An 11,509-nucleotide genomic window follows, 5' to 3' on the forward strand; every position below is an offset into this window, starting at 1 on the left:
GGGTAGGAGCCCAATATGGAATATTGTTCTAAACATATACATCATATACACCACTGTTCATCTTTAAACACGTATTAACACAAAAGACTGGTTTCAGAACTCAATATGTTAATGGAAATCCCAAGAAAGAGTGTGGCGAAGAACACCACCCTGCGGGACACCATTTTTCAATATTTTCCATTGAAAAATAGACCCTCTTTTGTTCATTTCAGCTTCTCGTGGAAAATCTTTTATTTCCGAAACCCCTAAAATGGTGAGATAGATGCCCCTAAAATGGTGAGAATTGTGTTTCAAACTAGTCTTTAATATGTGTCGACATATTTGGAAGTTTTGCAATAATTTGATAATAGGTAGAACCTGGTTACAGCCTGTCTTTCCATTTAATAATTTGATAATAGGTAGAACCTGCTTACAGCCTGTCTTTCCATTTTAGGATGCAACACATCTATTATGAAATCTTTTAAACTAAAAATATGTTCTAATTTATAACCCCCTAAGCCCCCCCCCCTCTACGTCTATCCTCAACGCTTACAACCATTTTTCTAAAATATTTTGCTACACTAAATTTGTTTCAATTTAACCTTGCGTATGTGTATATGCAAATTCCTTATCGTGTATATGACAAGCAAATTTGGTATACTCTTTTTTGCGTTAAATGTAGATTTTGGCACCAGCGTAGATTTTATAATAAAGCTGGGTTTATACGCATATTTGCTATGCAAATTACAGATTAAAAATTCGCAATACTTCTCTGGCAATTCGAACAAAAAGAATTATAACTTCACAAAACACGGTTAAGACTCATCTTTTAGTTTGACCGACTATTTTTCATGGGACATTTCATTGATGAAATATGTCAAGGTATCATTCTTGATGGAAAAATTATACCGCTCGTCATTAAAAATGTGGAAACCCAAGGTTAAGTTTAAATATCCTATTCAAATAGAATATAAATTACAGATTTCATCAATAGAAATAGAGGAAGAGGAGAGCATTGGGTTCCGGTATAGATTTTAAATTATAAGAAATGCGATTTTGCAAAACTGTAACGCTAATCTTTATATTTCATGTTTTAAATAAATGTTTTGTTATTGCAGTTTTTCTTTCTCTATTCTCAATTACAAGTATTCTAGAATATATAAAAATAGACTTAAAAACTGAATTTTGGTACAGTGGTAGGCGATTGTATCAGTACAATGAAGACGAATGTTTATCTAAGTTTTGAATGTCAGCCAGCTTGTAAGTAATCAAAGAGAAGCTTTTAGAAATAAAACCTTCTCTTGACTTTTACGTGTATGTGCATCCGTGTTGTTTAACAGTTTGAAAGAAATCAAAATTGAAATCGAAAGTCGTCTTCATTGTATTTGTATAATCGCCCACCATTGTATGTAAATATGCAGATCCAAAAAATGAGCACACCACTCACCTCTGACCCTTTAGTAAAAGTAAATTCAACCTAAAGTCTGACCGCGCCAACCTTGTTGCACCGGCTAGTCCTATTGAGTGCCTGCTGTTTTATTTACCCAACGTCTGGGTGATACAGTACAAACTGGGACCGGAAAGGTTGACCCGGCTCGGAAATTTAAATGTACTACGGCTGCCCGTGACACGCAAACATCAATCATAATTTTGCCAATTACTTCTGTAGAAATTAACAAAAAGCTCTTATAGTTCTAAACATGTATAATAATTGAGTTAGTATTGTAAACCCAAATGCCAAGGCTTTGTGACACTTTATGGTTGGTCCAGTTTCGAACAATTTTCATAGCTGACTGGGTTACTGTGAGATACAATCAATGTACAATGTACGGACACAAATAATACAGTATGATGTTTAAGTGCTTGGAAAGTTGACGAAAAGGTTTATAATTTATTCTTAAAATAACATTTAAAATTATAACCCCGACATAACCTTTATAAACAGGGGCAAGTCATTGAAAACCTTCAAGGGCGGAATGAATTCGTAAAATTATCTTGTCTTTGCTGTATTTTAAGTTAAATTATATATTCACCGACTGTTTCTTGTTCGCAAAACCTCTTTATACATTCAGAATATGTTGCAAATTATTGAGCAGAGAAGTGTGCAAAAAATTGCACTATACTCATACTTTGCAAACTTGCAGTTTTATTCGCCATAGGCTTTTGACGTTTATGCATAAACTATTCTCTATCATTTGCTTAAATGTTTTTTTTGTTATTGATATTTTTTTCAGGCGTTACAACGGTTTTGCTAATTTTATTTTTGTTAAATACAGTAAACCGTATCATGTAAGTAAGTATTTATAAAACTTAACAAAAACAACTGGAGAACATATTTTAAAACCTCCAAAAATAGAGGTTGTGGGAATTCCGCCTCAAACATTCTATGCATTTTCTGCGCGTATTTCGACGTTAAAGCTTGAAGATAATCCAATATGATATGAGACGCTCTTTAGAATCCTTTTCTCATAAAGGTTAAATAGCAAAAATAACATATTGTATAATGGTTAAATCGCAAAAAATTACGTAAAATTTTACAACACAAAATTGTCGTCTCACCTTATTTTTGGGCGTTGTTTTTGCTGTTTTGTTTACATTTCTATTCACTTTTTAACTAATGTTTAAATTAAATTAGAACTGGAGATGCGGAACTAATGCAGTGAATTAAAAGTAATTTCACAGAGTTTGAGAATTAAGGATTAAGGATTAACGATAAGGGATTAAGGATTTGGGATTATGAATCTTGGGTTTAGAATAAGAACAAAAGTATTCAAATCTAATATTAATCAAAAATCGAAATTTGAATGAAAAAATTAACCTAATTGACATTACTTAAAAATACTAAACTATATCGAAATATATTGGATCAAAAAAGAAAAAAAGATTGGCTTAATAATTTTAAAGCATTATTTTCGAGCCTTATTCATTTATTGTTTATTAGATATGAAAAAATCTGTTTTATTGAGTCTTATTATTTAAATCTTATTTTAACCCTAAAAAGGCTGGAAAGTATAAATCTATGTATATAACAAAAACTATTTTTTTAAAGTCAAGAACTATCCAGGAGATAAAGGGGGCATAAAAAATGGATTCACGATTTCTTAGCCTTTCCAGAGTGGTTGATTTTTAACGTCTCACTCCCCTTCCCCCCCCCCTAGCCAGGGGTATAAAATATGATGTATTATTTTTGTCAATTTTTTACAGATTTGAATCTTAATGGTCGAAATTATACCTTCATTTCCTCGTATTGAAACCCAAGAATTCAACTGACCGTTTTCAAACAAATATTTGAGTTGTGATTGATTGATTGATTGATTATTTGAACTTGTATCTATAAAGTAATTGAGTCTTTGCCACAAACTCTGACTTTAAAATCCCTATAATATGCATCCGATGTCCTACACCTTGGATATTTCAAACTATTAATTCTGTTGGATCAAAAGATCTAAGTCTAAAATATCTGAAAGATCAGGTTGCAAAGATATAGGGATTTGATTTTGTGGCAAAGACTCAATTCCTTCAAACCAACTTAATTTTACCCCCAAATTGTTTTTTGGGGTTTCTAAGATTCTCAATCTTCTTCATTATTTGTTTTCTTCTTTTTCAATCCTTTTTTCCTTCCTTTCTCTCCTTTGTCAATTTCTTTTTAACTTAGTTTCGATTTTTAATCTTCCATAATTCATTCCTTTCTTCCTGCAGTTATTTTTTTATTACTTTCCTCTTTCCTTTGTTTCCTTTCTTCCTTATTTATCTTTTTAACTTCTATATCTACCCTTTTTATCTGATCCATTTTTTCTCATTTCCATTTCTTCTGTTTTTTTTTCTAACTGAATTCCTGCATCCGTGTTGTTTNTATCAGTGTAGGTCTGTATATCTATCTGTCTGTCAGTCTGTATATCTATCTGTCTGTCAGTCTGTATATCTATCAGTGTAGGTCTGTATATCTATCTGTCTGTCAGTCTGTATATCTATCTGTCTGTTAGTCTGTGTATCTATCTGTCTGTTAGTCTGTATATCTATATGTCTGTTAGTCTGTGTATCTATCTGTCTGCTAGTCTGTGTATATATCCGTGTAGGTCTGTGTATCTATCTGACTGTCTATTTGGCTATGTATCAAAATGTCTCTCTCTCTCTCTATGTCTTTATCTGTCTGTTTGTCTGTAATATCTACATACATATATGTCTGTCTGTCTGTTTGTGTGTCTGTTTTCTAGTGTTGTTTTATCAAGAATAATCTGTACTGGGCACTCCTAAACTCCATGCATAGGAGTGCATTTCACAGTTATACAGGGGGAGTCTAAACACATGTTTTTAAGAAAGAAAATGGTTGCGAAATTAAATCAGTTTCAGTATTTTAAGTTTAAAGTGTTTTTTTAGATTTGGGGTTGAAAGTTATTGCTTAAACACTTTGTACTTTTACACTCACATGAACAACTTTGGACACAGGTGTATACTGTACCCCAGCTAGCTAAATATATGGCTTGGAATTTAGTGCTTAGAAGTTAGGTCATCGTCTGAAATCCAGGGATGTGTGTCCACTTTGTTCAGTTTTTGGTCTGGTTTAGTAGTTTGTCATAACTTGGTGAGCATTTGTTTCAAATTGTTTGGTATCTGTCTGTCTGTCTATCTATCTATCTATCTATCTATCTATCCCTCTAGCTATCCATCTATCCATCTATCTATCTATCTATCTATCTATATATCTATCTATAATTAGATTTCAATTCATCTTCTATATTCTCCTCTCACGCATTCAACATGCAGATTTGTTTGTTTGCAGTTTTAGTAATTTGTTTGTTTGCAGTTTAATAATTTGTTTGTGTGCAGTCTTAGGAATTTGTTTGTTTGCAGTTTTAGTAATTTGTTTGTTTGCAGTTTTAGTAATTTTTTGTTTGCAGTTTAATAATTTGTTTGTTTGCAGTTTTAGTATTTGTTTGTTTGCAGTTTTAGTAATTTTTTGTTTGCAGTTTAATAATTTGTTTGTTTGCAGTTTTAGGAATTTGTTTGTTTGATCATCTGAGTTTGTTTGTTGGGTTCTTTATTTATAGTTTTTTTCGTTTTAGTTTTAATTCAAAGTTTTTTCGAATAAACCGATAATCTATAAGTTGTCCAAAATCAAGTACGTACTCTGTTTGTTGATCTTCACGGACATAGTACGTACACTGTCAGTGTGTGTGTCCAGACAGTAAAATGTCTGTTTGTCTCTGAATGCAGGAGGAAGAATATAGTTTTCTGCTTGTCTGCTTTCATTTGAATATTTATTCAAAATTATAAATATTTCTTCAGTGGCTAAAATCGGTGGCGCTCAGTGCCTGACTTATAGTCTGCGAGAAACTCGATTCTTTAAATGGACTGTACAATGGGCTGTACAGTGTACATTGGACTGTACAATGGACTGTAGAATGGAATGTACAATGGACTGTAGAATGGAATGTACAATGGACTGTACAATGGACTGTACAATGGACTGTACAATGGACTGTACAATGGACTGTACATTGGACTGTACAATGGACTGTACAATGGAATGGACTGTACAATGGACTGTACAATGGACTGTACAATGGACTGTACAATGGACTGTACAATGGACTGTACAATGGACTGTACAATGGACTGTACTGTACATTGTACAATGGACTGGACCGTACATTGTACAATTAACAACACTTCTATTTAAACCTTTATCAGATCAACGATGAGGAAGATATCACTGTTTTTCTCTGATCTCTCTTTCTTCTCTCTCCAACATAAACCTGCAAGTCAATGTAGTTAAGAAAATGATGAATAACATAAAAAAAAACCAACTCCCATCATGTATACTCAAACACAGGTTTGAAGAGTACTGGGTGTATCAGTTATACCACTTTATAAAAAGAGGGAGTCACTTGAACTTAATTATACAGTCTCTATTTATAATTATAATTTAGAAGAAGAACTCTGTCTAATATTTAATGTTTGAATGAAATAATCGTGATATAAAAGAACCCGCAAACAATTAAACATGCTAGCACTGACAATGATAATATAACTAACCCCCCCCCCATACTNGGTATAATATGTATGCAAGGATATAAAAGGATCGGTATAATATGTATGCAAGGATATAAAAGGATCGGTATAATATGTATGCAAGGATATAAAAGGATCGGTATAATATGTATGCAAGGATATAAAAGGATCGGTATAATATGTATGCAAGGATATAAAAGGATCGGTATAATATGTATGCAAGGATATAAAAGGATCGGTATAATATGTATGCAAGGATATAAAAGGATCGGTATAATATGTATGCAAGGATATAAAAGGATCGGTATAAAATGTATGCAAGGATATAAAAGGATGAGCCATCAAAATTATAAATCCATACAGAATAAAGAAATGGATAGATTAAATATGTTAGACATTTAGGACGGTTAGCATCCCACTTTTCATTTATTATTTTGCCTTTGTACACTATTGAAAAATAACATTTAAAGATTTCGCAGATTTATCTTTTCAGAAAATTTCAAAATTTTATTTTTGACCCCTTGGGCAATAAATTAAGCCCGATGTGATACAAAGTCCCCCAATTAAAAATGAAGGCAAATCGGTATAGAGGGGTCTAGGATTGGACATCTAAACAAACAGAGATCACTACTTACATATGTTTTTGGGTAATGTTAAATAAAGTGCATATATATAAGAATGAATTAAATAGATAATTATCATAATATCTTTGTTATCATTTATTCAAAAACTGCCAAGATATAAATTTGAAATAAGAATACGACAATAGGTAATCAAATTTTAATTATCATATTGCATCAATTCTAATTATAATCTCCGTAATTGGCTAAATTTAATTTACCAAAAAAGAAATAAAATGCAAATAAACAGGTTGCCCCAAAATATTTGAAAATCTCAAGAACTGACGAGGGTCAACCCAGACCGAAATATATTTTCAATAAATGTGGAACTAACATCTACTTTTTTACTCTACAGAGGTTTGGTCCATCATTATCACCGAATTTTGAATAAATACTGTAAAAGTACAAAGGAGTTGAGTTTTTGTCACAAAGTCTGATTTTCTAATCTCTATATCTTTGTAACCCAATGTCGTAGACCTTAGATATTTCAAACTATTTACACTTATAGATAAAATAATCTAAGTTTGAAATATCAAAGGCTTGCACCATCTGGTTTAACAGATATTGGAATCAGAAGATTTGAGTTTGTGGCAAAAACTCAATTCCTTTAAATATTTCACAAAAAACTATTATGTTTTGTGAGTTGGTGTTTAATCTTATATTGTTAGGTTCGTACATAATACACCTGTAAAATAGTATAAAATTTGTTTATCTTAATATAAAACTGCAATACTTAAAGAACTTGTGAAATTTAGATACGCAAAAAAATTCTTAATTTCAATAAAAGTTAACTTTTGAAGACAAATTGTATTTGTATTGTAAAAAAACTTTTTGTTCATGCTGAGATTTTAAAGGGAGTGACCGGCTATGTTAGGTAGTCAAACTGAGTATGCAGTGTTGTGGAAAACTTCTTCCGGATTCATTTGAGACATATGAAACTTTTAAAAGATCTGTAAATCCTGAGTTTGATTTCTTCTTATCTATGATTTGATATACCAAGTTCTTTGTTTTTGTATTTAATATCATAATTCCTTCAAATAACTTGAAAAATGGGTACAAACGATAAAATAAATTAAGAAAATTATTGTACCAAATTGGGAACATTTTTTTCCTTCAAATCTCAGGAGGGGTATTGTAAGTACGGGGTTTGATTGATTAGATTGTGAAGTGCAAGGAAAGAATAAAAAGTAAGGAAAAAAATAAAATATATTAAAATAAAAAGTGCGATAACATTTTACATAAAAATTAGGTTGCAGTTGAAGTGTTTAAACGTTTAAAACTAGCATAATCTTTTATTCTGAGAAGATAAATTTATGTAAATGATTATTTAAAATCTCTCCCTGAAACACTGGTGTAAAATAAAATGCATATTATGCAGTAAACTGAATTTCAACCTCGCCTATAGTATATATCATTTAGCATACCAGATACATTAGCTCGGGCTTGTAGGGAGGTAAATATTTCCGTCAGAGGCAAACGAAAGTCTTTGGAGGGATCTAGGTTGGAAGGATTAGAATATCTAGGTTGGAAGGATTAGAATATCTAGCTTGGAAGGATTAGAATATCTAGGTTGGGAGGATTAGAATATCTAGATTGAAAGGATTAGAATATCTAGGTTGGAAGGATTAGAATATCTAGGTTCAGGTATTAAAATATCTAGGTTGAGGGGATTATAATCTCTAGATTTAAAGATTTTTAAAAATTTGAGTATTTTCTTTTTTTACATGTGCTTAAAAGATACTACATTACAATGTACAATTTACATCAATTGATATTTACTGTTTCAAAGCGGGGGGNATATTACATTATCCTTGCAAATAATAGTATTTACCACATGATTTTTTATCAATAAAAGGTTTAATCCTGGGCGGGTTCAGCACCTTAAAGTGCGTCGAAATATCTAAATGCATTTTTAAAGATCAACCTACTTAGTTTGACCAAGAGTGTGCATTAATTCTAAAAGGCAAGAACAAAATCCACGAAATTATTATTCTAGGAATTTGCTATTTCCTTGTTGAGAAACATCTAATTTAAGAGACGAAAAAGTTAAATTTGCGACAACAGCAATTACTCTAAAATAAATATTTCGTAACCTTTCTACAGGTTTTCTATCAATTCATCATTATATCAAAACAATCAAGCATAATTTTTTTTTTCTTACAGATTTTTTTCTAATTTTTACATATTATGCATTCAAAATGAAATCTGAATATGGGGAGTGTCTTCAGTGAACAATCGGGTGGGTAGGTTGGGGGGGAGGGAAGGGGGGTACATTTAGTTTCAATCACCTAATCTGCCCATATTTGACAGATAAATGTGCACAGTGTAACTGTAATAATATAGGTTATACACTCTGAACTTGGACTGTAGTTGGGTTCGGTATAAATGTAGATTTGTATCTAACTACCACCACTGAACTCAAATTTAGATATGGAAAAGGTTAATTTTATGCCAAATTACTGGTACAACTTTGTGATCTCGTAGCAACACTAGTTTTAATTGTACAATGATACGCGCAATTGCATGAGAAAAACAAAGGAATTGAGTCTTCACCAAAAACTCTGATTTTCTTATCCCTATATCTGTGCAAACTATAGTCTTAGACCTTACATATTTTTAACTATGAATTCTTTTTGATCAAATAGTCTAAGTTTGAAATATCAAAGGTTTACACCATCCGATTGCAAAAATACAGGGTTTTAGGTAATTTAAGTTTTTTGCAAAGACTTAATTCCCTTTTCGAGATTTTTGCGGTTATTCCGAAATGCTTTTCAAAAAGGAGAAATTATGATTGAAAACTTTTAAGATTTCAATCGAACGTATGTAATGAGTTTACCAGAGCTTAAAACTTATCAATATTTATTCTTTCTTTAAGATCTTGCATGTACATTGTACATTGTACACGTGATGACAAAAATATTATTAATTGCTGAATTGATCATTTTTGAAAGATCGAAAGATTATTGGATCGGCTCGAAAGATCGGTTTGTTAGCGATGTATTTACTTAAAGGACTTTTAGTAAATATTAAATATTTCAGGATTGGTTATAATGTGAATATCTACATTAATAGATTTGATAAATAAACAAAAAGAGAAGTGTTTACATTTTAGCCCAATACAGAATACTCAGAGTACAGGATATAGAATACAGAATACAGAGTACAGAATACAGAATACGTAGAGTACAGAATACAGAATACAGAATACAGAATAAATCTATAAATGAATTGTCAAGATAACTGTAAAATACAAATCAAATTGATCTCATTTAAATTATATCTTTTTAAAGAACCTTGACAAAAAATTATTATTTTATTTTACTAAAAATTTGGTAAAGAGCAAACATGTTGCAATTAGGTATTCGGGTATCATGATCCCCAGTGCTGTATTAGGTATTCGGGTATCATGATCCCCAGTGCTGTATTAGGTATTCGGGTATCATGATCCCCAGTGCTGTATGAATGAAGATAGAGATGAGGAATTATTCCTTAATTTTTTAAATTCCCACATTGGATATCGATACATAGCGTGCACGATGAAGGATTCATTCGAACCCCATAAAAAATATTTGCTGTAGAAGTTTATGGTACAGCACTGCCAGTGCCTCACCCCCCTCCTAAATCAACATATATTAACAATTTTTGACAAAAAAATGACCAAAAATAATTTAAGAATAATATAAAACTAATACTCATTGAACGCATTTATCACCCCCCTCTTATAAAACCTTCTGGTTCGCTGAATCTGGTCAGTTATGTATTGACCCCTCATAGATCGCATTCTTTGCAAATATTTTGTCCTGAATCCTAAATCCAGGCTAAAAGTTAAGTTATAGGATTGAAACTGCTTCTTAGTTTATAGGGTGTAACTACGTAAAAAATCGCCAATGGAATATCGGAAAATTATAAATTCGGCATATAAAATCAAACAGTAACTTTACCATTCAAACTAATACTTGTATTTATAAATTGAGCAAAAAATGCTAAGGAAAGGTTATAAAATGATTTTATTGCATCTAATAATATCTTTTACAGCAGTTTTTACTTTTAGGCAATACTCTTTCTGTTAAGATGATTGGATCAAAGGAATTGAGTCTTTGCCACTAACTCAAATATTTTAATCCCTATATCTTTGTAATCTGATAGTGTACATGATCTGACAGAATTCGTACTTTGAAATGTCGAAGGTCTACACCATTTGGTTGCAAAGATATAAAGATTAGAAAATTACACTTTATGGCTAAGAATCTCATTTCCTTTCAGTGGCAAAAGTTATCAGCAAAATTATTTATAATGTATTAACGGTTGTTTCCCTTCCTTCTTGTCTATCTTCTTTCACTAATCCCCCACCCTTCCCCCTCCAACCTTCCCCCTTCCCTCCTTTTCTACTTACTATCCTTATTTTTTATGGTTATTGTTTTGTTTTATGTAAAATGTACATGTTGTTGTTCCACACATGTTGGTAGTTATTAAATACATCACTTAATCACTTAAAACTATCACGTGTGGCGAAAAACTGGTCACTCACTCGTCACTTCTGTAAGTTAGGATGATCAGTATAGATGATGCTGGTTTATCTAAGCGTGGTTGCTAGGCTCAGGAAACAGGTGTGCACGAGTGGAGATGTTAACTGCAGTAGAATCTAAACTCAACTGAGAGAATTCATCTCCTTATAGTTTATAGCACAATAGTTAGCAGTAGAATATCACATTAGAATCCCTGGGTAGGGGGTGAGGACAACATATTAGAATTTAAGGGTGTACTCTGCAACGAACTACCTACAGGTTTTATTGAAAACATTCTTGTATGTATGTATGCCAGTTTAGGTTGAATTTAGATTATTTTTCAATACTAAATAAATAGGAAACTAAGGATAGAGATAAATAGGGAATTAACAA

This window comes from Eurytemora carolleeae, unplaced genomic scaffold, assembly GCF_000591075.1.
Source record: "Eurytemora carolleeae unplaced genomic scaffold, Eaff_2.0 scaffold983, whole genome shotgun sequence".
In the NCBI taxonomy this organism is placed as follows: Eukaryota; Metazoa; Arthropoda; class Copepoda; order Calanoida; family Temoridae; genus Eurytemora; species Eurytemora carolleeae.